Below are 27764 nucleotides of genomic sequence, written 5' to 3'. Positions count from 1 at the left end.
CTGACAGGTTGTTCTTGGATATCTAGTCTCCAGAATTATGAGAAAATAATAACTACTCTGTGGGTGCTTTGTTATGGCACCCTTAGCAAACTAATATAAAAGGTAAACAAAAACCTTTTTTTGTTTTGTTTTTCAGTTTTTTTGCAAACATGGGTGGCCATGACTCAGCATTCTAGCCAAGGAGACATACAAGCAGAAATTCCTTGGTTGACCATTTGCTAGAACTTTCTAGAATAGGTCAGAATTAGCTCCCATGTGTCTTTTGCTCTTTGCCCTTTCCTTTCTTCCTGCCTGGAATGGGAATATAAATCTGATAGTGTAGTAGCCAACCTGGGACCATGAAGCAACAGCCAAGGATGGCCAAGTGGAAAGAAAAGAGACCTGATGGTATCATAAGGCCATTGTACCAACCCAGTGCCACCTAACTCCAGGTTCTTGTAGGTGAGAAAAACAAAACATTTAATTTATTTAGCCACTTTTTCCCCTTCAAGTTTCTATCTCCCATAGCTGAATGCAATTCCTAAATGATAACATAGATATTTGGTGTGTATGTGCATGTGTGTGTGTGTGTGTGTGTGCGTGTGTGTATAATTCCATGTATTTAGTATGTATATATCTATATACACTAAATATTTATATATACTAAATAAATACTGTATATATTCCAGAATTTAGTGTATATAGATATATATATGGAAAAGAGAATTGTGCTAAATAGGTGAAAGATCTAATTGGAAATCACAGGGAACATGAATTTATTTACTTCCAACCATCTGCTTAGCTACACAGTTGCCACCTTCTCATTTGTGAGCAAATTTCAAATGAGATAATTAAACAGAGAGATACTGACTTTTTACTTAAAGTGGGCAATGATGCCTACAAATGCATTTATTGAGTATCCAAGAGGATTTCAAAGGAACTATAATTTGGTAGCCAATGCACTTAGATGTAGAGAAGTTGTCCACTGTGATCATTGGAGTAGGTTTCAGAGTAGCATCATGGGATTCCTTGTCAATTTCCTTGTAAATTGTCATATGTGGGCTACCCAGGTGTCTGACCTCTAGCTCATTAGCCTGTGTAGTGTGTGAACCAGCTATGGGTCTGCAAACTGTTACCAATTAGCAAGAGATAAGGAGATAAGGAGGCTGTCACCAAATGTAAAGGAACTACATCATTTGAACAGACTGTTTAGTTCAGTTTACTTACTTTATTTTTTTGGTGGCAAGACTTCTCGATGGAGGAAGCAATAAGCTGGTTTACAGTCTGGTGCCAGCTCCATATCTCATTGTAGGTTTGTACCGTGCGCAGCACAGTATAACTCGGGTCTGATCAGCTAATCATGGTGGAAGATAAAGATGTGTGTGTCCGCCCTCTGTAACTCACCGGGATGGGAGTCCAATTAAAATCATATTTCTATTAGGTCCAGACTGTGATGATGACTTTGAGCCCCAACTATCTGCATAAGAACTTGGCCATGCTCTGAGAGTCCCTAGAAAACTGTCTCATATTTGTTCAGGAAAAATTCACTCAAATTCTTTCACTTTGGTCTGCTAGCCAAATCGTTCCAGCATGGTCTCTGCTGCTATTTTCAGTGACAAAACTGAAGTGTTCTATTATTTAAGATACTTTTGGCTGCAAGTAACAGAATACTCTCCTTTATCTTAACCCACCATATCTTTAGTAATACAGACATTTAATTTTCTCACATAACAGAAAGCCTGGAGGAAAGCAGGTCTAGGTTTGAAACTGGCTCAACGGTTGTTTGTAGCTCAGGCTCTTTGCATCTCTCTGTGCCGTCCTCAGCATGTTGGTTCTGTCCTTGTACAAGTCACCTAGTGGCTACAAGGGGACCTTCACAATTTTAGATGTCACGGTGTCCAGCAGGAGCTTTCTTTTCTTTTATTCAAACCAGAAAACCTTTTCCAGAAGCAGCAGGTGTCATCCCCCCATCTCCAACCACACACACCCAGATTTCCTGTTACATCTCATTGGTCAGAACTAGGTCTCAGGAAATGCCCTACCTTCAAGGCAGTCTGAGAAGGCAATCACCTGATGAAGGGGAACAGGATAAATATCACTGGCATAGTCAATTAGGATTCATTTCCTTGGGCTCCACTCATGGATACCCCAAATTAGATCAAGGTTCTGTTGGCAGAGAAGAATGGGGGGGTGGGGGGCGGTGTGGGTTTCTGTTGTGTAGTTACCCAGCAGCATTTTCCAGGGATACTGTCTCCCCAAAGCCATCTTTCTTTGGAGGACTAGATCAGTGCTAATGATAGTAAAGAGACCTAGGCTTCAAAGCAGCTTGATCCAGATCAAGTCTCAGAACTTCTCTCATGCAAAGAGCTGCTTTCGCTTCTAACACTCAGTTTCTGAGCCCTTGACAGCATCTTCCGGACACACACTCACACTCCCATGACAGGGAACCACAGTTTTCCAGCAACAGATCTGTTTCAAATGCACACTTGGAAAGGAAACATTCTCTCAATGGAACATCATTCTACTGAACTGTAACTGCTGACCACACAGATATTATCATCCACTGTAGCTTTAGCCCCTAACCGCTTGGAGCCAGTCTCAAACATCTTTTTTTTTTTTTTTTTTTTTTCAGACTGTGGTCTTTACATTCGTAAATATACCATAGAGGTAGTTTTTTTCCAGAAGAAAGAAAAGTGTGTGCAACTCTTTGCTTCTTGCATAACACTAAACTGCTAGATGCTTTGAAATGGCAGTTTTCCAGCTCCCATACGTCCTGTCAAGGTTTCAATAGATTCAAGTTTCAGCCAGGGATCGAGCACTTACTCTATCCAAGCCCTCCTTACAGCAGTTTCTGAAAAAAGTTGCTCTCAAGCAACTGGCCTAGGAATGGAATCTCAACTCTGAGATGGTGGCAAAAAGTTATGTCCTTTTTTTCATCACCTAATTAGTGATCCTTGTAATTAAATAATACAAAGGAGTGTGTGCCACATACAAAAACAACTGATAGAATTCTATCAAGTACAATGGTGTGTGTGTGTGTGCGCGCGTGCATGTATGAATCAAAATAAGCTGATGACTTAGGAAGATTTTAAACAAGAAGCAGGGTTAGAATTATAAGTAGGTTTTGGCCAACGGAGACAAAAAAAGGAGTGAGCCTTTCTGGGTGAGAGGTGTTTAATATTAATATATCTCAAGGTAGGGAGGTTAGGGCTGTTGGTGGAGGGAGTATAGTTAAATTCCCAAGTGTATAAGCAGTTTAGATAAATTCATGATTAATTTATATTTTTGAAGCTTTGTTTTCTGTTTATATTGACTATTATGGTTATTGTGGTGTGTTCCTTAGGAATAACTGGAGCTACCCAGATTCAACCATTTCTTTTCTTCCACTCAGTTTCTTCATGCAATCTTGACCTTGATCTAGCTGCTTCCAAAACAACAAATTCTGAATTTAAATGAATACTAATCAGAAGTTTCACAAGATCTGCAGTCTCTCACATTATTGTTCATCCCAGTAAAAGAAATTGGGGCACATAACCTGTATTCTCTTGAACTTTCTTCAACTGGTATAATTACTTTTATTAATAGGGAAACGTTAGCATCTTCTGGTCTTTTCCATGTATAAATTCTGGATATAATTCTCCAATAGTGCTATTATTATTATTATTTTATTTATTTAGCACCAATTCTTAAACATCAGTTCCTTTTAATTTAGAGAAGAGTAAAAGAAAATGGGTTGATTATTATATGCATGAGAGTCACTTTTCCATCTTTCCATTCTCTTTTTCAAAAAACTTTGACAATATGCATAAAGGCATGCAATGCTTGCCTTCTGATGAAAGGCAGTTTCTGGCTTCTACTGGCTGGGTTAAATCTCATTAGAGAATTTAGAAAATTGGATTTTATGTGTCAGCAAAACTGATTGTTCTTTAAAGCATTTGAAAAACCAGCAAGGGCGGTGTGAGGGTGGTGGAATCAGACAAACGGGATAGGATATATGGATCCTGAAACAGGGCTTGAGAAATCTTCTTTATTCACACAAGACCAAATGTGTATTTACTGAAAACAACACATGGAGAGGATGGGGAGCTAGAACTTGCTTTGTTAAGCTAAAGCTTGGGAAATATTGTAATTGAAGATCCACCTGGTGTGTTCAAAGCAGATTATAAAGTCTGTTGAGCAGCAACCAATTTCTCTGGAGATCAGTTTGTACCTGTGAACGTAGCTGGGTTGGCCCTGTGGTAGTCCAATCAAATCAAACCACGGTTTTGGTTTCACTCATGATATCTCTCTCTCATTTCGCTCATTCTTTCTCTCTCTGTCTCTGTCTGTCTCTCACAGACACACGCAGAGACACAGAAAGTTTTAGTGGGAATGAGTATTTTGGTAGGTTGAGTGATGGTCCCCAAGTATGTTCATATTCTAATTCCGGAAATCCTTGAGTGTTACTTTATATGGCAAAAGAGATTTGCAGATGAAATTAACTTAAAGGTCTTGAGATGGGAGAGAATAACCTGGATCATCAAGGGGGAGGGCTTAAATGCAACCGCAAATATTCTTATAAAAGGGAGGTGGGGGAGATTTGATACAACAGAAGAGGAGAAGGCCATGTGGCCACAGAAGCAGAGATTGTACTGATGCAGTTACAAGCCAAGGAATGTGGGCAGCTGCCAGAAACTGGGAGGAAAGTACTGGATTCTCCCTTAGAGCCACTGGGGGGGAGTGTGGGCCTGCTGACATCTTGGCCAGGGAGACTGGTTTTGGACTTCTGGCTCCAAGAACTGTGAGAGAATAAGTTTCTGTTGTTTTAAGCCACTAACTTTGTGGCAATTTGTTCCAGCAGCAAAGGACATATAGTGGAGTGACATCTTAGATATCAGAATTTAAGGCAAAAGTCATATACAGATAAATCATTGACCCCTGAAAATCACTGAAGAACACACCACGTTGGAGAACAATATAGCAAGTCTTGTCCCCAGCAAGCGCTGGAGTGGAGTGTCGTTTCTTCACATGAGATGGCAGATGAAGGAGTTGGCTTGTGTTTAGGGGCTATGTTCTGGCAAGAAGATTTATCTTTAAGTATTAGACTCCTCACAAAAGTACCTGGCAACCAAGATGGCAGATTTGTATCTCCCATCTCACTCTCAGTCAAGGCACATGCTCTTCGAATGGAACAATGGACAAAATTGCTCATGTGATTTAAATTGTCCTTTCTTCCCCCCCAAGTTTGATTTGTTTAAGATAAATAATAATAGCTAACTGGTAACTCAGCACATGCAAGATGCTTTTCTAATTGCTTATATTAACTCATTTAAAGCCACAAGCCGAGGTGTACAGAGGCTAATAATTTCACTAAAATGAATTTTTCGGGGGTGCCTGGTGGCTCAGTCAGTTGAGTGTCTATCTCTTGATTTGGGCTCAGGTCAAGATCCCAGGGTCGTGGGACTGAGCCCTGCATCGGGCTCTGTGCTGGGAGTGTAGCCTCCTTAGGATTCTCTCTCTCTCTCTCTCTCTCTCTCTCTCTCTCTTCCTCTGCCCCTCCTCTCTCTCAAACTAAAATAAAAATAATAAAATAAAATGGATTTTTCATATATTTATATGCATATTTAAATAACCTTCCAATACAAAATCAAAGACATTTGAATATCCCAACTTTTTGTCCCATAAGATTTCTTTGGGGAGGTGCCTAATAAAGTTGGTCTCGATTTCAGAAACTGTGGATCCTTTATGAATATGCTACTCCACAAGGAAGCTCCTCTCTTGTTTCATGCAGACTTTCCCAACTACTTTCCATTCAGCTTGAAATAAAAAGATATCCTTAGAAAACTTTTCCTTTCTTTGCTATTAACTTGAAGATATGCTGCTATTTTCCAAGCCTCTATTTTCATAATTCAGTCTGATGCTGCTAAATTAATACACACTTTATTCCCAAATCCTTTTTCCAGCAACCTCTGTGGATATCAAAGCTGATACATTCTGTGCTCCCTTTACTTATTTTTAGTCCATTAAAAAAATGTCTATTTTAATTTGTCTTTCATATGATGCATTTGAAATAATTTCTTTTCCCTTCCTAACCACAGAACATTTTCTTGGGTTCAGTAAAATTGATGCAATTTTATACAATCTTTGGTAACTCTCTTACTAGAAGAGCCATATGTATGCTTCAGCCACGGCTCAAAGCTTCCATAAAGCTTTGACTCTACCGGTTAAATAACCAGACTGTAGCACGCTTGATGGGATTCTTCAGGTGTCCTTAATGACTGAGTGGTGTTGCTGCATAGTTGATGGCCACCCAATGATTCAGAGAGATTGCAAAAAAGAGTGAATTGGTGGTGGCAGCCAATTTGGTCCAGAGCACGCAGGGGAGATCCAAGAACGAATGATTCTGTAGCTTTAAGATCACCCGCATCATTACTGTGCACCCCACTTGTCTCACTGATTGTTTAAAAAATAGAGAAATTCTTTTTCTGGCTTGTTATCTAGACAACTTGGCAGTCTATGGTGGTATCGTCTGTCTTTCTGAGATGTTTCTCCTTTTCTTTGTTACAGCAAAACTCTGACTGTCTCCTAAGGACACCAATTCTCCTGCATCCCTTTTGGGTTTATTTTCCTTTCTCCATATACTTTAGGCTTGTGAAGAGTGCAGTTCTCATACTGTTGCTGCCCTGCCCAGATTCCCCTTCCTCTCAGTGCCCTCATCCCATTTGCTGGCTACTCTAAGTGGGGGCTACTGACCACTCAGAGCTGCTTCCTTCTCTGTCACAACATCTTTCTAGACATGTCTCCTAAGGCAAGGGAAACAAAAGCAAAAAGAACCTATTGGGACTACACCAAAATACAAAGCATCTGCACAGCAAAGAAAACAATCAACAACCCAAATTGGCAACCTACTGAATGGGAGAAGATATTTGACTTATCTGATAAAGGGTTAGGATACAAAATACATAAAGAACTTATATAACTCAAAACAAACAAACAAAAAAACCCAAAGTATCCAATTAAAAATGGGAAGAAGACACAAACGGACATTTCTCCAAAGAAGACATATAGATGGGTGACAGACACAGGAAAAGTTGCTCAACATCACGCATCACCAGGGAAATGCAAACCCAAACCACAATAAGATAACACCTCACTCCTGTCAGAATGACTAAAATAAAAAACACAAGAAACAACAAGTGTTGGCGAGGATGTGGAGAAAAAGGGACCCTCATGCACCGTTGGTGGGAGTGTAAACTGGCACAGCCACTGTGGAAACAGTATGGAGGTTCCTCAAAAAATTAGAAATAGAATTACCATGGGACCAAGTAATTCCACTACTGGGTATTTATCCAAAGAATACAAAAATACTAATTCAAAAAGATATATGCATCCTACGTTTATTGCAGCATTATTTACAATAGCCAAATTATGGAAGTAGCCCAAGTGTCCATCAATAGATGAATGAATGAAGAAGATGTGGTATACACATATAAAGTAAAATATTACTCAGCCACAAAAAGAATGAAATCTTGCTATTTGCAACAACATGAATGGATTTAGAGGGAATAATGCTAAGTGCAATAAGTCAGAGAAAGGCAAATACCATATGATTTCACTCATATGTGGAATTTAAGAAACATAGCAAAGAAAAAATAGAAAAACAAACAAACTTTTGAAAAAACCCCCACACTCTTAACAAACTGATGGTTACCAGAGGGGGGGGGGATGGGTGAAATAAGTGAAGGGGATTAAGAGTACACTTGTCTTGGGCACCTGGCTGGCTCAGTGGGTGGAGCATGTAACTCTTGATCTCGGGGTTGTGAGTTTGAGCTCATGTTGTGTGTAGAGATTACTTAAAAAAAAAAATCTTAAAAAATAGCATACACTTGTTTTGATGAGCACTGAGTAATGTATAGAATTGCTGAATCACCATATTATACAACTGAAACTAATATAACACTGTACATTATACTGAAATTAAAAAAAAAAAAGCTGTTTCTTTTTGAGAACTGCCCTACATCAGTGGGTCTCAAAGTGTGGTCCCTGGGCCAGCAGCATCAGCATCATCTGATCATTTGCTAAAAATGCAAATTCTGAGGTCCCACCCCTGGGCTATTGAGTAAGAAACTTGGGATTGGGGTCCAACCACCTGTGTTTCTCATGCACATTAAAGTTGGTCAATTACTGCCTTAGAGTGAATGGAAACCCAGAGCAGAAATGCCCAGGATGATACATCTTCCTTTCAGGGGTTATCTGCAGCCAATGGCTGAATGATTCAGGAAGAACAAAAGGCTGTTAGTCCCTTTCTTCAATAGGGGACAACTTCATGATGCCATTCAGCCTGCAGAAATCCTTGAGGGATCAGGCTGAGGCTGGAATCGAACTGAACCTATATCTTGGCCAAACGTGTTCCTCACCCTGTTCTGCACTCTCATTCATTCCCTTAAGAGGTATTATGAGTTTAATGTGTCCTCCCAAAAGAGAGATGTAGCTCAGAATGTGAACTTATTTGGAGACAGGGTCGTTGCAGATGTAATTAGTTAAGATGAGGTCATATTGGAGTTGGGTGGGCCCTTAATCCAGTATGACTGGTGTCCTTAGAAGGTGAAGACACAGGGACACAAGGAGACTGCCATATGAAGATGGTCTATGGAGTGTAGACACTTCAATGAGAAGAAAAGCAAGGTTAAGGGTATGATTAACTGGCTACGCATACAGTGGAAAGGGACAGATCCAGCTACCTTTGGCTCTGTCATGGCCCCTCACTCTTGTTGCTTTCTACTGTTCACCATTCCTGGGGTGTGTGCCCCTTCCCAAGCTCTTTCCCAGTGTTCCCAAATGGTGCTCAATATACTGAACTATCCACAGAAGGTACTCTGATGAGGACAGAGTGGCATTGCTCTCAGAACTCCCTCAAAGGGAGGAATTTCCAGTTATACCTCCGCTCAAAGTTGGAGTACTTGAATTAGGAGAAGAAATCATTAAACAGGGGATCACGGAAGGCCTTTGGTTTCAACTCCTAAGTGAAGCTAAATAACAAGAACTCATGGAAGGTATTAAAGGGAAATTCCTAGTGTTGATTTGTTGGGTTTTGGCATGTCCTTTCTTTTGGAACTTCTCCAATGAAAACTTCTAAGTCATTTTCTATTTGTAGAATTCTGTCATAGCTCAGGTTTGGCTTCTCCAACTGGTGCTTTCCTTAGATGAAGCATTCAGTAAGATGGAGCTAAAGAAAATAAACATTTAACTAGAATTACTATAATGTGCTTATAATGAAAGGACAGGTTTAAAAAATAGTGTATATTAAAACTTAAGTTTCCTAAAGTAGCTTTTCCAAAATAACAAAACATCATTTGCTGGGTAGTGACCGAAGATACACTGAGTGGCTCTAGCTCTTTTTTGTTTAATGTGGAATAATTCTATATACTTCAAGGCCAAATTTGCTTCACTTAGCTTAATTGTCAGTTAGATGAATGGAAAATAGCATGTTACTAATTCCAATTTATTTTGCTTTGATATAGTCAAAATTCATGCTGTGGGGAAAAAAAGGAGGTCAGATTCTGATCTGACAACTTTTTCTTTTTTATTATTCATATTTTGCTATAATTGCTAACATTTAGCAAACAGTCCAACTAAATTACAAATAAAATACACAGCTGACATTTCTTCTCATAAAAGGAAAATGTTAAGCCCAGTATAATTACAGAGAATGAAAAAAAGGCATACTGGTATGGTTAATTTTTGTATTTTCTGTGAAGAAATACCATACATGATGAAAACCTTTGTAAATAGGTTTTAAGTTGATTCTGTTTTGGTCAAAACTAGTTTCTTAAATCTGATTGCCCAGTTTTGGATTAATCTTCTTAAAGACAATCAGTTCAGGGACACCTGGGTGGCTTAGTCTGTTGAGTGCCCGGCTCTTGATTTCGTCTTAGGTTATGATCTCACGGTTTGTGAGTTTGAGTCCTGCGTCAGGCTCCTCTCTGACAGTGAGCAGCCTCCTTGGGATTCTCTCTTTCTCTCTCTCTGGCCCTACCTCTCTCTCTCTCCCTCTCTCTCTCTCTCTCTCAAAAATAAATAAACTTAAAAAAAAAAAAACAAAACAAAACAACCAACCAATCAGTTCATATTATTCTCAACAAGACTGCTTTTCCAAAAGCTGTTAGAGAATCTAGTAGTTTTGTTTTTCATATATAACAAGTGTCATTTTTTCTGTTCAAAATGGTGCGTGTAGTTGTCTGAGGGGATTGGTATTCCATTGATTTGCTATTAATAAAAGAAGCTCAAAATTGTTCATGGTAAGAAGAAATCTGGTAAAACCCATTATCCTGTATTACACTGATGCTTGGGAACTTCTTTCTCTTTGAATGAAAATTGTCCTAGAAGTTGAAGGTTGTCTGTCTGGGCAACTTCAGTCCTCTTGGACTCTGGGACCATCGTTGAGTTAGGACTTATGTGTAGACATAAATAGGCAACCAGCTCTCTGGTGTGAGGAGTGTGTATATAGGTGTTTGAACCTCAGTTTTTTCATCTGCAGAATGGAGGCAATTCTGCCTACTTCACTGGGTTTTTGAAGGGCTTTAAAATGAAGCAATTTTTTTAAAGGCCTTTATGTTATGTTAAAGGAGTGATAGAAAAATGGGAACTGATCAACATAAGGATTATGCTAGTGGTCTCTATGCTCTGCACATATTTATTCAGTGCCTTGTTTTTCTTTAAAATGGAGATGATGATATTGACCTACTTCAAAAGGTTGATGAGAACAACTAATTACTGTTGGTAAAACACTTTGAAAACATTGAGTGCTATCTATGAAAATGCTAAATACAGACTTCCTGATGCAGTTGAAAGGATTAATTAGGGAATGTTTGCTTGAACCTTGATCCCCTAATGAAAGGTGTTTCTCCTGTTGCTATTTTTGTGTTAACTATTATTTTGTGCCACAATTTGTTAGATAGTAAGTGTCATGTCTGGCTGGGTTTTAACTGTCTCCAGACGGAATTTTGAAATTTTTCTTTGAGAGATCAAATGCATTTCACATTGTAAAGTGTCTTGTCCAAGGTCATTCAACTAGACTGACCTTTGCTTATTTTGGGCTGTCACTTACGGCTTCCTAGATGTTCTCATCCAAGCCTCTCTTTCATGTTCTGCTTGAAATATTGTACTTAGTGATGGATTTTTAATACTCTAACCCTCTATCTCTCTGAACATTTTTTTTTTTTACCAATTACAAGAAAAAATTAAGAAGATATTGAAAAAAATTGCTCTTTAAAAAACTTACTGAGAATTAGGATTTGCATGAGAATAAAAGGTTGTCCCTTCTCTTTTCCATACTTAAATTTGTAGGCATACAGGCTTATTCTCCTGTTTTATTCTCTTAATTCTCTTGGTGGCAAAAGGGACTGCCTTTAGACTATCCTCACCCCGAAGGGTAGTTGATGAAATTTCATTTTCCCTTCTTTCTAATGGATACAATTGCTCCAAGCCATTTTGCAGTGTTCCAATATATTGTGAATGATAATTGTGTCAAAGAACCCACGTGATTTCAGAAGCTGGAGAAAAGGATATCGGGCAGCTCACAGACTCTGTGGGGAAGCTACAGGCCATGAACGATGGCCAAATCATGTTGGAGAAGTGCTTCCTCTGGAAACCAAATCCTATGGCTCGTACCATTTATATTCCTGACACTGGTACCACCAGCTTCTGCCACCATAACCGTCATTGCTGCCTCTGAAAATCAGATGCTGCCATTGCCATCACCAACACCCATCTCCACGGTAAATGTGGGCAGCCCTTCCTCTTTTAATTAAACTCTGAGGGGAATGAATGGAGCCATAGGAAGCCTGAGAAATCCAGGGCCTGGCATTTCCAACTTCTATGGTAGAAAAGGGGCTCTCTCTGAGGAGTGCAGATGGGCCTGGGGAGGGGTGTCCTTTAGACACTGGGAAGAAGTTCAGACACTGGGTGGCCAAGAGGAATGACAAATGTCCAATAATCTAATAGGACTGTAGTCTGTAAATATGTGCATTTGATTCCTTATATTTACCCCTGGAAGAAATATTTAGATGTTTTTAATTAAAAATTTTTAAAGTTTATTTGAGAGAGCGAGTGAACAGGAGAGGGGCAGAGAGAGAGAGAGACAGACAGAGAATCCCAAGCAGGCTCCTCACGGTCAGCACAGAGTGCAACGTGGGGGCTTGAACCCACGAACCGCAAGATCATGACCCCAGCAGAGACCAAGAGTCAGACACCTAACCGACTGAGCCACCCAGGTGCCCCTAATTTAAATTTTTTCATGTTTATTTATTTTGAGAGAGAGAGAGAGAGAGAGAGAGAGAGAGAGACAGGACATGAGCAGGGGAGGGGCAGAGAGAGAAGGAGAGAATCCCAAACAGTCTCCAAAGTGCCATCACTGCAGAGCCCAATGTGGGGCTCGAACCCACCAACCATGAGATCATGACCTGAGCTGAAATCAAGAGCCGGACACTTAACTGACTGAGCCACCCAGATGCCCCAAAGATGTTTTTAATTTTAAAGATATCTTTTTACTTTTTCTGTTTACAAAGGCTAAATTCTGCTTGGGATTAAAAAAAACAAACAAACAAAAAAAAACTTCTGTTATTAATCTCATGGTCTTTAATGAATATCTCACACATAATTTGTATACAGATTTTCTACAGAATATTTCCTGTTAATATGGCATTAAAAATCCTCTTGATGGCATATTTGAAAAATAATTATCATAAAAGTCAGTAAGGAGGAACAGTGGACTTCTTTATTATTATCAGTAGTCATTTCTGTTTGTTTTTTCATTCCTTTGGTTTGTGTCAGCAAAAGATAGCAACTGGTGCCCATGCAATGCCAGAATTCTAACCAGCTCCGGATTAGTTGATTGCATTACTATGGTTTTAACACCCACTGGCTTTTCTCTAAATCTAATTACTGATTTTATGGTTCTCAACATTGCTGATGGTGAAAGCTTTTTTTTTTTTTTTTTTTTTTTTACTTTTCTTTTTTCCTGAATACAGTGCCTAGCTCCACCAGAACTATGACAGTATGTTGGTGACTTTTGCAAACCAATAATGCTGTTTGTAAAATTTATCAACAATATTCCCTGTGGCAATCTCTTCAAATCTCAGTTTTCAGAGTTCTCATTTGAAACACATTTTGAATTCTTTCAGTATCAAGATTCCCAATATTTTATTATTATTATTATTATTATTATTATTATTTTAAGTTTATTTATTTTGAGAGAAACAGAGACAGCATGAGAAGGGGAGGGACAGAGAGAGGAAGAGAATTCCAAGCAGACTTCATGCTGCCAGGGCAGAGCCCGACACGGGGCTTGAACTCATGAAATGAGAATATCATGACCTGAGTCGAAACCAAGATTCGATGCTCAACCAAATGAGCCATGCAGGCACCCCAAGATTCCCAATATTCTAAAGTAAATTGTACTGGTACTGGACAGGTACCCATGTGGCTTGCCACAAAAAATGGACTACTCTTGTTCAGTTCAGATATTTGTTGCTCAGCTCTCCTGAAAGTTTTGCAAAGAATTTTTGGTTTTGTTTTAATGTAATGGTGGAGGCAGAGAAAGCTTTCAGAATGGAGACGCTGTAGATGTCAACTGCTTCATAATGAATGTTCGTTCATTCATTAGCATTTGACAATTCATCTTTACTCAACAGTATTCGATAGTATATCCAGACGGGCTCTGTTGAACTCTCATCATGAATCAAAGTGTAACTGGTAAAATTGAAAACCTTAATCTGGTTGGGGTGCAAATTTTAAAGATTTTTTTTTTTCCAATCGCTGCCCTAACTGTACTAGACAGAAGCACCCTTTCCCCTCTTTACCTATACTCTGAGATCCCACTGAACGGTCTGTGAGAGCTCCCATTTATTCCGTCAAGTACTCAAAATTCCCTAATTAGGCACCCAGTCATGTGAGTTGTGCCTAGTGAGTACCAAGGAGCATCCCTCATCTCCTGGTGGCCTAATGCCAACAGAACATTGCAGAGGGGAAAAAAAATGACTTTTAAAAATTGTAAAGATGCTTCTAACCACCAAGAAATGAAGGGTGTCCCACCCCTGCTTCTCACCAGTGCTCACTAGGCACAATGCACATGATTAAGTGCCTGGTTAGGAAACTTTGAGTATCTGACAAAATAAACTAGAGCTATTACAGGCTATTCAGCGAGGTCTCAGTTTGAAAACGTTTGGCTTACAGATCAATAACTCATAAGACTGAAATGGCTCTGAAAAAAGTTGGACTCTGATCTATGAGGGTACTGTGGTCTGGGAGGCTTGAATGGATATGGAGAGGCATGTTGGGTTATTCTGACATAAAAGACTTTGTAGGATTCTTGAAGAAGCTATGTTGGGCCCTTCTGGGCTCCTACCAAATAGGAGCCACATATCTCTGTATCATGTATAATTAATGTTTTAAAAGGCATATTAGGGGTGCCTGGGTGACTCAGTCCGTTAAGTGCCTGACTCTTGATTTTGACTCAGGTCATGCATGATGTCACCGTTCGTGAGTTCAAGCCCCACATATGGCTCTGCACTGAGTGTGGATCCTCCTTGGGATTCTCTCTCTCTGACTCTGCCTCTCTCTCTCTCTCTCTCAAAGTAAATAAACTTAAAAATAAATAAATAAAAGACATATTAAATGGACTGTTGGTTATTGGTAATATATTTTATTTTGGAACAGATCCACGTTGGTTTGGTTTAAAACACAAAATTCTTCTCTTCCAAGGAGAATATGTTGTAACAGGATCCGTCTATTGATGCAATAAATATTGATCACCTGCTATGTGTGAGGCACCACGTTAGAATACATACTGTCTCTCTCTAATACACACACACACGTTTGTATATGAATCTGTATATAGAGAAAACGTACATGTACAAAATTGGTGGTAGCTATTTAGCACAGGGAATTTACTAAACAGGTAGCACATACTGTTTAAGCTGCTCATATGAGAGTCACTCTGCCTTGTGTGACCCCTTGAATTATTATCTCATATAATTACTTCGTTCTTCTTATTTGGGTTTTGGCTCCCCACCGAATCTCTGAGCTTTAACAGGGCTGGACTGTAGAGCAGGCTCTGCCCTCCCTCCACTCATTACTCCTTAGCGGTAATTAGTGGATAGATTGCTGCTAAGCATCAAACAGGTGCAGACATTTAGCAGAGGGTAGGGTTACATTTCTCCAAAAGCCGTGCCTTTCCCGCACATTTTGAAGGCAACGTGTTGACAGTACAGAACGCAGATGAAAAGACGTTGGAGGAAAGTATACACATTACACAAACTTTCGTGTGCGTAGCAATCACCTAGGGATCTTGTTAAAGAGTAGATTGTGAATCAATAGGCCTGGGGCAGGGCCTGAAATTGTGCTGGTAACAAGCTCCCACGTGATGCCGGGGCTTCTGTGTGGATCAGACTTGGCTGATGCAAGGTTATATGTAATGGCCGCATTAGGGACCAGACTCTTACAACCCTAGATAAAGAAGCTAGAGCGCTTCCCCTAGTCATGGCCGCTCTCCAGGCCACCCCCGCCCCGCCGGGTCAGCACCCCAAGTTCGCCCGCCTGTAGTCGCGCCTGGCTGGCCTATGACAGCTGTTTGCAAGGACCTGAAAGGCTTGCCTCTCCCTACTCTCCGAGTCGGAGTCGGAGCGCGGCCGCCCGGTGAGCGCCGCCGCGCGGGCAGACAACGCGACTCACGTGGGACATCTCCAACTGCTCCTCCTGGAAACTCGGCAGACCGGTTTTACCCGTCCTCGTCCAGAAGTGGCTACCGATCCAACTGCAGGCAACCGGAGGAGGCCGGCGTCCTTCCTCACCTCCACCCGCCCCCCGCCTTCCCCAGTCACTTCTTCATTTTTCTACCTGACACTCCCGGAGCCGCAGAAAGCGAAGACCCAGCACAGCAGCTGGCCGAGCACCGTCTCCAGCGACGTGTGTGAAACTGTTCAACCCCAAACACAAACACCAGCCACTGACATGTTTTAAGAAACGCCACAGTTGGATGACTGCGGAACCAAAACAGACCAAATGGGGAGGCAAGAAGGGAAAGCAATTGGCCCAGTTCGGTTGGAGAAGCGGCTCGTGTTACACTCCCTTTGCCAGTTAGCGTCGTGGGCGTTTGTTGCTGTGTTAATTACAGTTCTTCCCCGAGTCGGAGGCGAGAACAGCCCTGGTGGAACGGTTTCAAGTGGAGCGTTCCGCCAGGGGGAAAACAACTGCCTTTCTCCCCAGCTGGGGAGGGATTCCCAGCAGGCAGCCCACGGTGCGCGCTGTGCGCCCGCATCGCCGGCGAGGCTCCGACCGCGGGCTTCCGGGTGCGCTCTCAGACGGAGCCTCGCGCGCTTCCACCGCGTCCGGCTGCCCGGCCGGCCGAGGCAGAGGAGTAGCAGGTCGGCTGGCGTCTCCTGAGCGCACGCCTGGGGCCGGCGAGAGGGCGCACTTCTCAATTCCTGGTTTTCTCTAAGCGTTCCGGGGGAGCTCCCGGAGTGGAGGTCTGGCACGAGAGACTGCCCGTTTCATCTTTGGATGGACCCCGGCAGGGTGGGCGCGGCTGATTCTGAAGGAATCAGGGACAAAAGTCAGATAGTGCCGCAGGGTGGGAAGTAGGTGCAGACAAAATGACCGGGCTCCAAATCCTGCCTCTGCCCCTCATTAAATTTATGTGACCTTGGGCAAGTTGATATTTTCCTGTGCCGCCCGAATTCTCCCCTTATGCGGTATCGACTCTGTTGCAGGACTCTTCTAAGCAGTCAGTCCTCACAACAACCTTATAAAGAAGCACTTTTTAAAATTGCCGTTCCACAAATGGGAAAACTGAGTCCTAGAGATGTTAACCGCACAGCGGATGAGTGGTAGGGCTGGGATTGGAAAGGAAAAGTCTACGCTCTAACCACTGTGCTAAACTGCACGTTAAGCGATAATGCGTATGTATGTAAAGTACCTGGAAAATAGCAGGGAGGGGGTGGCTATAGGCACATACTCATCAAACTGATCCTAGCTAAGATGTAATGGACCCAGTATTGATTTACAAGGGAAGTGACCGAGGGGGGTGAGGGCCCACGTGGTTATGGGAAATCCATCAGAGGCAGCTGAACAGGGATTGGGGAATAGGAATATGGATCCCAGCTCCCACCCCATCAATGTGTCACCCTCATCCCCACCACCTTGCCAAATGTGTCCACAGCCCAGACACGGCTAAAGACCCTAGAAAAACAATTAGAAGCCATAGGGTCAGAAAAGTCCAGTGAAAAGGGGCCTGAGTCTGTGAGTCTATACTAAAGCCACCTACCAGCTCAAAACAGTACAAAAAATACTAAACTGTTGGTTTTCCTGCTATTTTGAAAAATACATTTTTCTACAGTGCTATTTGGGCCTTTTACGAATAAAATTCTTGGAAATGACTCAAAAAATGCAATCCAAAAGCCATGGTATGCACTTGTAACTGTCATTTATGTACACTGAAGGGCTGGCACAGATGTCTGAGACAATATATGGGAAGTGCTTTGGAATAAAAGCACTAGGTAATGATATTTTAAAAGGATACCATACATGTTTAGATTGTAATAATCTTCCTGAGAGAATTCTGTCAATAACATGTGGCTTTCCCTCAGAGTTTCATGTCCCTCTTGGTAAGACGGTTTTTAAAATAGTGCAGTCAGGGTGGGAAAGGGGAAGCCTTATTCATGGGCTCTGAGGATCAACACGTGGACATCTCTGGGGGCCACTATTCTGCCTGCCACACACCCCAATTGCTTTGGTGGGAGGCATAGCCTTAATTAATTCAGAAACATGCTCAGCACTTATTCTGTGAAAGGTACTATTAGCAGGGACTCCTGAGTCTCATAATCCTGTATTTGAGTGCTAGCTCTGCCACTTACTAGTTACGTGATTTTGGGCCAGTTACACAACCTTTCTAACCCTCAATCTCTTCATCTCTGAAATGGGGATAGTAATAGTACCCACCTTGTTTTGTTGTTTGAATTAAATGAGATAATGCTAGAAAACATTTAGCACAGAGCCTGGCACATGGTAAACACTCAATGAATGTTTTGTTTATTATTACTAATCTGTCATGAGGATTGCAAAGATACATAATGCATGGTGTCTGGCCTTGTGGAGTTTGGGGAATACAGCGTACTCCACATGTAACTGTGAAGTTAGATAACACACAGGAACAGATAAAGATGCAGAACAGTATCCTACTAAAGTGCTAAATGGGGTACTATAGACAGTAAGTGCTATTGAGTGAAGTAAGATATTTTCAGTAAGCAGGAAAGGTAGGAATGAAGGAGGCAGGATTGGTGTTGGGACTAAAAGAAAGGTTAAATATAGACAGGTAGAGGGGGAAATGTCGGGCACATGAGCATATACATGACAGATTACAAGGTGACAGTAAATAAGATGATTTACTTGTCATCTTATGGAATGGAGGGTTTGTGTAGGGGTGTTCATTCATTTCCACTTTTCTTCCGGAGTGTTTAGGGAAGGAGTGTACTATTGGACTTGAAGGGGCCAGACTGGAGGGGCTTGAATACTAGGCTATACAGTTAAGATTTTTTTCCTGGTGGTAGCAGAAAACCTTGGGAAGTTTTAGAGCAGAGGTAGATTCCTGGTGGAAGCTGTGTTTAGGAAGGTTGATCCAAGAGTAGTAAATGTAGGATTGGTGGGAGGAGAACCTGAAGGTAGGGAGAGCTGTTGGGAGATGTCTTCAGTGGTCCAGAGAGTAGTGACTGGAGGAGATGTGATAGCAATCAGCTTCAGAAAAGGGGATGGACGAAAGAGACATGACAAAGCAAGAACAAAGAAAAGAGGGCCTTAGTGACACAGAGGGAACGGATACAAAATTCCTGGAAGTCTGGTAATGGAAATAATAGAAATGAGAAATGAGTTCATTTTGAGCGTTGCTGTGTTTGTTGAAGATGCTGGCAGGTCATCAGGTGGCACATGTCCAGGAGGCCATTGGAAATGTGGAACTGGAAGAGAGAGGTCAGAGCTAGACAATGAGGTTTGGCCATCATTAGCAGAGAGGTGGTGGCTGAAATCCTTCACTCCGGCCCCCTAGGCTTTCATGGTCAAACCCGTGTTAGTGCCCACATGGGTGGATTCCTAGCCTCATTCCTCTTTTCCTCCCCCTTTATGGGCTAAATTGTGTCTCCCCTAAATGCATATATTGAATCCTATCCCGCAGTCCCCCAGCAGGTGACTGTATTTGGAGATAGTGTCTTTAAAAAGGTAATTAAGATCAAATGAAGTCGTCGACCAGTGCCTTTAGAGGAAGAGGAGATTAGGACAAAGACACACACAGGGGAAAGGCCACGTGAAGACATAGGGAGAAGATTGCCATCTACAAGCCAAGGAAAGAAACCAACCCTGCAGGCACCTTGTTCTCCAACTTCTAGTCTCCAGAATCGTGAAAAAATAAATCTCTGTTGTTTAAGCCATCCAGTCTGTGGCATCCTGTTATGGCAGCCCTAGCAAATGAATGCTCTCCTCCAGGGACCAGCGTCCTTGTACCTCCAGCCCATCTGAGCTGAGGGCGCTCCATGCTGCCAACATATCCCTCTGCTTACGTTTTAACAGCCTGTTTCCTAGCCCCTGATTATCTGGATATGGTGTGGGTGGTATTTAGTAGCTATCAGAAATGTTGTCCCCTGTGAACTAAAAACGAAGTTATCCTTCCTTGATAACAGTGATATCTTGGGAGGCTCCCCTTGGTGGGGACTCTGGTGTCCAGAGCAGAGCTTGTGGAAGAGAGAGTTGGTCAAAGACGCCTTTCTGAGTACCCAGCTCACAGCTGTTCGAGGACTGTTCTGCCACCTGTTCCTAAGGCTGTCTCTGGCAATAGATTCTCCATGTGCCTTCCTCCGAAAGCACGCTCAGAACAGAAAGAAATGTGTCCCTTCTCGTTAGTAAGACAGAAAAATGAGTTTTACTGCACTTGTAACTCCTACTTTTTTCTTTTCGTTTAATAATGATTCTAAATCTTGGTGGGGCCCTATTTTTCAAAACACAAAATAAAGTACATGGGGGTTGAAGACCAAGTTAGCACTTAAAGTAGCCCTCAGAGGAAACAAACAGTGATATATTCGCACAACCACCTACAAAGAGCTTATCTATGAAAGGATAGAATAACAAGTGTCCAGAAAGCTCCTGTTAATTCACCTGGACAGATTCCAAGTCCCGTCTTGTAGACCTGTGACAGAGAAATATTCAGACCAGGACCGTGTCCTTGCTGACTTCTGTGTTCGTGAGAGCTGGCCTTTATGATGGATTAAGGCCCTTATTCTGAGGAAGATGCTGATGAAGTGTTCTCCATCTTCACAGAGGACAGAATGAGAGCAACTGGGCTGAAGGTGTAGCCAATAGAGTCATCCTGTCAGAAATAGAAATCCTGCTTCTAAGTCCATTTTAAGGTCTGCCTAGGTTGTGGTTGTGCTCTAGCTCCCTCCTCTGGGCTCCCGCAGTATTACCCTGCATTTTCCACAGTCTCTTTACTACTACACTGTGGTTATTTGTTTATGTTTGTTCCTACCTGGAGCCTGCGAACTCCCAAAGGGCATGGCTCCTGTCCATCTCTCTTTGTCCCTCTGCCTCAGCTGAATATTTCTAGCTGGCACTAGGTGAGGCCTCAGTGGATGGTGACTGGCTCTGTCCTTTGAAAACTTTTTGTGTTCTGGAGACTGTGGGTGTGTGTGTGTGTGTGTGTGTGTGTGTGTGTGTGACAGAGAGAGACAGAGAGAGCGCAACAGAGCAAGAGAGAGAATAGGTGAGAAAGGCCACGAATAACTGCTTTTGGAAATGTTTTGTTACTCTGGATATGAAATAAGCACATGGATAGTGTAGCTGAATATCTAGCATATGTTGATAATTGATACATACTTATTGACTGGTTGACTGAACAGGGCCTGTGAAACAGGTATTTGCTAAAGGGAGGGGTGTGGTTTCCTCTGTAGAGATTTTTAAAAATATTTATTTATTTTTGAGAGAGAGAAAGAGCAGGGGAGGGGCAGAGAGAGAGGAAGACAGAGGATCTAAAGTGGGTTCTATGCTGACAGCAGAAAGCCTGATGCCGGCTTCAATCCATGAACTGTGAGATCATAACCTGAGCCGAAGTCAGACGCTTAAGCAACTGAGCCACGCAGGCACCCCACTAGAGATTTTTAAGCAAAATGATAGTGATATTTCTGAGCTGGGGTGTGAGCAACCTGCTGAATGCACATTCTTTTTTCTTCTAGACCTAAAGGGTGATTGCAACCATGAAGCTGTGTACTGGATATACATAGCTATCATTTATTGACTCCTACCATGTGTCAAGTGCTTTGTACATGCTATTTCATTGACTTTTCACATGCTTATTTAGATGAATATTGTTTCCCCCAATTTTACAGATGGAGAAATGGAGATTCAGAGAGGTTTGTTTATTCATTCAGTCAACCATATTTATCACTTTCTTGCTATGTGCTAAACACTGTGCTGGGCTCTAGGGATACAACAAAGGGGAAGGAAAGTGTTTCCAGGGAACAGGATATGCAAAGGCCAGAGGTGAGAACTACCATGATCCTTGAGAGTTAATTCTGGCTGGAATACAGATTTTGAGGAGAAATAAGGCTGGAGAGTTAAGCAGTGACCAGATATTAAGTATTATCATGAAAACCTTAAACTTGGGGTGCCTGGATGGCTCAGTTGGTTAAGTGTCTGACTCTTGATTTGGCTTAGGTCATGATCTCACAGTTTGTGAGTTCGAGCCCCGGATCGGGCTCTGTGCTGACAGCATGGATTCTGCTTGGGATCCTCTCTCCGTCTCTCTTTGGCCCTCTCTGGCTCTCAAAATAAATAAATAAACATTTAAAAATAAATAAATAATAAGCTTGGACTTGCTTTTAAGGCAACCCGACAGAGGAGGAAGGTAGTGGTGGCTTAAATAAAGTAGGAACAGGTTAAGGGACTTATCCAATGTTGCATGACTAGAAAGTGGTAACTTGGGGTTGGAAATGAGATTCCATCTAATTCAGAAACTCATCCCATGTTGTCAGAAAACACTTCCACAAACTGGAGAAGAAAAGGTGGTGACTCATTTGTGGTTTTCTACCAATATCCTCTCCCTACTCCCAGCCCCTCACAGGCTTTCCCTTTTTTTTTTTTTTTTTTTTTTTTTTTAATATTTCCCCAGGATCTGCAATGGCCCAGAAGAGGGTGTGTCTTAGCCTGGGGACCAAGCAACAGTTGCTGGCACCAAGGAACAGTTCTATGACAGCTTCTTGACTGCTTTCCACCCCTTTTCCTGGGGCTGACATTTCTGTCCATTACACATCAGTACAAGAAACCACCTGACTGCCTGCAGGTGGTGGGGAAGCTACATCTGGGCATCTTTCGCTGCCTTCCTAAAACATGAGAAGAAGCACCAGATTCCCACCTTGGAAGAGGTTTTCTTTGGGGGGGGGGGAAGAGGACGAGATGCTCATGTTCTCTTCGCTGCCATTCGTGTTCTTGGGTGGATTCGAGGTGCGTATGCTTGCGCACTGTTTTTTCCGTGTACCTCCTCAGTAGACGGCTCCCATTTTGCCAATGTTTAACTAAATCCGCATGCCATTATTTCGTATTTTGGAACCCCAAATGTTAAATCGCTTTCATGGTAAACAAAATGTTTTCAATAATTGCTCAGGAGAATTTGGAAAAGTCAGCTTGTTCTCTCCGTCTTTATATTTTCAGCAGGATGCTTGTCTTTGTTCTTCTTCTTCTTCTTTTTTTTTTTTCTCTCAGTATAGTGTAGTGGGTGAGGGTGCAGTCTCTTCCAGAGTTCAAATCCTGAATCTCACACTTTCTAGGTAGGTGACCTTGGGCAAATTATGTAACATTTCTGTGCCCCCCCCCTTCCTTATCTGTAAGAAAGAAGTAATAATAGTATCTGTCTCACAGTATGATTATGAGGTTGAATGAGTTAATTAGAGTATGTGGCACATAGTAGGTATTTCATAGTGTCAAGCTACCATTATTATTCATTAATTACTTTGCATAGTTTTTTTTTGCCGGGGGGTGGGGGTGGGGATTCTAATCCTCAGCTCCAAATATGCTTTTAGGAAAGCTTTGGAGAGATAAGTAGTACAGAACTTCATCCTGAGCACCCTGTCCGTGTGAAGTCCATCAGTGTACAAGGCGATGATTATCGGATGAGACTTCCCTGAGGATCGAAAGAGGGAGGTACAGTTCTGCTTTGCTAAAGCTTCTGAGAATATTCAGAAGCCTTTTCAAAGGATGAAATAATATCCTATATGTTAACACATGTCACATCAATCATCCCCAGCAAACTTCTGGGTTAGCTTACAGCACGAAGCCCAGTAACAAATTGCAGAACCACAGATGATTTTTTTTAAAAAATGTAGATAATGTTCATTGTATGAGTAAAATTCCAAAGCTTTTCCAAGCCACAGAGGAATGTACCTTTTGAAAAAGGTAACTTTTGAACAAAGTTTTTGTTACAGGTCAGTTAATTCTTTAGCTCTGCATATGAGGTGACTTTTATTTTCTTCGGAAACAGCTTTAACCAGAAAGCGCATGCCTAAGTGGAGGGAGAAGGCTGCCCTTTGATTCTTCTAGATAGAGGCTGTGATAAACAAGTTCTTGACAGTCTGCACTGCCTGGGAATGCGCAGGTGACTATGGAGACAGCCGTGGAGGCACAAGAACGGGCATATGGTCCTCATTGGCACAGCATACCAAAGTAATTAAAAATGTCTTAAAATGCAGAAACCCCCTAAACTGTAAAGTATATCATGGTAGATGTCAAATTAGCATTTTCTGCCTCTTTTAAACAATGCCATAATCTCATTAATCTGCAGAAGGAACCAAATGCATGGACTCCAACCAGTTGGCTGGACATATGTTGCATATTGGACTGGCCATTTGGTTGGATCTGATTAAAGTGGAGAAATTGCATTTTATTTTGGGCACTGAACCCAAATCTGGGTCTGCTTATTACTTTTTGAGCTCCCTTTTTAAAGTGATAGGTTTTTAAGTGCCAAAAATTCAGTACCAACTTGCGTTAAAAAAAAAAAAAAAAAAAAAAAAAGCCTATAAAGAAACTACACAGAGGAAAAGGACAAGGAGTGGAGATGGAAACATAAGGCTGGCTTCAGATCATTGGGATATATTAAATATCAGCATTCACAATATTATACATTAGAACTGTCAAACCCACAGGCTCTCGCTCACTTATGGCAAGGTGGCTCAGTTGATCAAAACATCTTATTTATTTTGCATAGTATCATATACTTTTAAGCCTTTTAGCACAGCGCTTTGTTTTAAAATTCTTTATTAACAAGTATGAAATTTTTAAAATTCTAAGTATATTTGTAAGCAAAATGAATGTATATTGTTTGCTTGCACGGATGTACCCACTGTCTTAGTCAGTTTGGGCTGCTATAACAAAATGCCATAGATTGAGTGGCTTAAACAACAGAAATTTATTTCTCACAGTTCTAGAGCCTAGAAGTCTGAGATCAAGACACTACCTGCTCTGGTGTATGGTGAGAACCCGCTTCCAGATCTGCCTTCTTGCTATGTCTTCACACAGTGGACAGAGAGCTATCATCTCTCGTGTGGTGTCTCTTCTTATAAGAGCAGTAATCCCATTCATAAGGGCTCTACCCTTATGACCTAATCACCTCCCAAAGGTCCTACCTCCAAGTACCATCATACTGGTGATTAAGACTTCAACAGATGGATTTGGGGGGACGCATTGTTGATCCACAGCGCCCACTGATATCTCCCAAATATTTGGTGTGTGCTTAGCCCCCCGTACTAAGCATTGTAAGAACACAAATTTGCATGGGACGTGGCAAGGTATTTGTGATTAGGGCAAGTTCACAAGTAGCTCACATGCTGGGCAGGGTGTGTCATCTTCAGAAAAGTGCAAAGGGCAAGGGGATTCAGAGGAGGAGGAGATCATATGTGGTGTGTATTTGTGGGGAGGGGTAGGGTCCTGAGAGGCAGACGTGGGAGCAGGAAGGTGATTTGCAATCTCAGGAGTAAGGGGTGGAAGGAAACACAGGAAACTATGTAATGGTGGCCAACGGAGGATAAATTTGGAAAGGTGGATGTGGGGGATCATCTTGTGGAGACGATGCAACGGCAGATCACAGCGTGGTGGGCAGCAGGGGGATGCTGAGGGTTTTTGAACAGAGGAATGATGACTGGAACTGTTCTCTAGGATGAATAACATGACAGTATGTGATGCATGGGACAGATCGGTGAGAACATCAGTTAGGAGATGATGATGGCAGACTGGGTGAGGGGGGATAGAGTCCTCATTTGAGGAAGGGGGTGAAAACAGAGGGGATGAGAAGTTAGAATTACTGTGAAAACAGAATCCACAGGACACAGACACTGAGTGACTGCTGGCTGATGCAGCAGGATCATAGGACCTCAAAATTGTCACTTTAAACAATGATAACCAAAATTGTCACTTTAAACAATGATAATCATTATACATTCATAGACAGGCTAGTTTTCATAAAGCACTCTGGTTGACTGAATGCCCAACAGACAAACTTTTGTTCTATTAAAGATGTCTTTTGAAATGCTAAATCTGGGGCCCCTGGGTGGTTCAGTCAGTTAAGCGACCTACTTTGGCTCAGGTCATGATCTCATGGTTCGTGGGTTTGAGCCCTGTGGTTGGGGTCTGTGCTGACAGCACAGAGCCTGGAGCCTGCTTGGATTCTTTCTCCCTCTCTCCGTGCCTCTCTCCTGCTTGCATTCTGTCTCTCTCTGTCTCTCAAAAATAAGCAAAAAACTTTTTAAAAAATTAAAAAAAAAAAGAAATACCAAATCTTTCATTCCCTCAGACTAAGGTAAACTATGCCTGGGGCAGGATAGATGTGGGTGAGACAGGGAATAGGGTTCATGTTCTGTTTTAAGCTGTCTAACACTGCACCGCAGAGACATTCTTGTTAGCTTGTTCAGAGATGAGGAAACCTGACAGGAGGACCAGAAGCTGGAACTGTCCCTACGACTTAACAATGCCACATGCATTCTTCCATGACAAGCCTTGAATGTTTTTATAAGGTCTCAACACTGACTATTTTCATTCATTTTATAAGGATTTCTGCCAAGATGGTGGCTAGAGTGGAGAAACATGTTCGTAAGGATTTTAAATACTTCAGTTCCAATAATCTTGCAAAATCTATATGGATTTTTAGAAGCAAAGAATGCTACCGTTGGGCATTTGCTGGCATGTGAGAGGTCCTCAAGTCGATGGAAGAAAAAGGTTTTCCCTTTTGAAAGAGTGTTCTTTTGACCTATGCCCTAAATCCATAGTTCAGATACAAGCAGGTCTCAGTCTTACAACACGTAGTAGTCATTTGATTTCATTATTCTCTCTTTTTGTGGCAGTAGAATTTTCTGAAAGGAAATGAGACCTCTGAGACTTGGCATAGAAACGGTAAATTAGAAATCTATCCAGGAAGACTTCTTTGCATTTAATTAAGTGACACTCTCTAGGGACTTAGCAGCGTATAGAGTAATAAACCCATCACACAGAACTGCTAAATATGTGGTCTTTAGTACCAATTTGTGACAATCGTAGTAAGATTCTAGTGCTATATGAAAACATGCAGAAATGAATATTTTTGAAGAAATACTTGCTAGCATTTTTTTTTTTTTTGGTCTTGATATTGTGACTCTGAGGCAAACATGAATTAAAATGAGTTGCCTGAGTTCAAGTGAAAGTATCAAACCAACATGAACCTTTTGTGGTTTTTCTTACAATGGGGGAAAAGCTGCGGAGGAGAAAGAGTCCTTTCTGCCTCATGACGGGGAACTTCTAGGATAACTTCTACATTGTTCTGTGTGACTCATGACTAATGACTGTGTTGGAGTATCAATGAAGCTGTGAGATCTGTTCCTAGTCCTGTTGAATCTTTTAGGGATTTCTTTAGAAACTCTCTAATACACTGGGCAGAAACAGCTTATGGAGGTAGGGGAGCTATGATGTTGGAATTTAACTTGACATTGCTCAGTTCATATAGACCTGCCCACCTCCTTGCAGAAAGGACTTGCCATAAATTATAGGCTAGTGAAGGGGTGTGTGTGTGTGTGTGTGCGCGTGTAACGAGCATTTTAATGAGATGTGATACAGTTCCATTTCTGGTTTTATGGGCTTATTTGATTAAACACTGGAAATGTACCTTGTTTTGATGTTGTCACTTTTTTTTCATGCTTACTTATTTTTGAGAGAGAGAGAGAGAGAGAGAGAGAGAGACAGAGTGTGAGGAGAGGGGCAGAGAGAGGGAGACACAGAATTCGAAGCAGCCTCCAGGCTCCGAGCTGTCAGCACAGAGCCTGACACGGGGCTCAAACCCACAAACTGTGAGATCATGACCTGAGCCGAAGTCGGACGCTCAACCGACTGAGCCACCCAGGCGCCCCTGTCACTGTCTTTTTTAAGGGTCTTGCATCCTTTCTGTGATAGGTAGATTCATTTAATGACAGCTTGGAAAATTTTAAAGCATTTGGAAGATTTTTTTTTTTTTAAACTGGCTTAAAACATTCACTCCCTATTAAAAGAGGAGAGGAACTTATGAGCTCATTTTGTAGATGGTGAAACCTAGTTAAACGAGGCATTGAGTTAGCGCACCCCCTAGTGATGTTAGTGGCATGAAGAGCTCAGCTTGGGGGCTCTAGGGTGACTGGGATCGGGGTACTGGCTTTGCCTCTTCCTTCCTACATGATTCACCTTGGGCAGGTCTTCTAGGCCTCTGAGCCTCAGTTATCTTGTATGTA

At 41.8% G+C, this 27764-nt stretch overlaps 1 long non-coding RNA gene across 1 annotated transcript in view; it reads left to right on the top strand.

Moving 5' to 3' along the window:
- The first annotated feature begins 329 nt into the window (after positions 1 to 329).
- LOC109260111 (uncharacterized) overlaps positions 330 to 27764 on the top strand; it is a 49753-nt gene continuing 22318 nt past the window's right edge. Inside the window, exon 1 of the long non-coding RNA XR_002076873.2 lies at positions 330 to 441. This is a non-coding gene — a long non-coding RNA (uncharacterized LOC109260111). The remainder of the gene's footprint in view (positions 442 to 27764) is intronic.

Source organism: Panthera pardus, unplaced genomic scaffold (genome assembly GCF_024362965.1).
Source record: "Panthera pardus isolate Hobbes unplaced genomic scaffold, ASM2436296v1 HiC_scaffold_2, whole genome shotgun sequence".
NCBI lineage: Eukaryota > Metazoa > Chordata > Mammalia > Carnivora > Felidae > Panthera > Panthera pardus.
The sequence above is the reverse complement of the archived record's forward strand: the minus strand, read 5'-3'. Positions and strand labels throughout refer to the sequence as shown.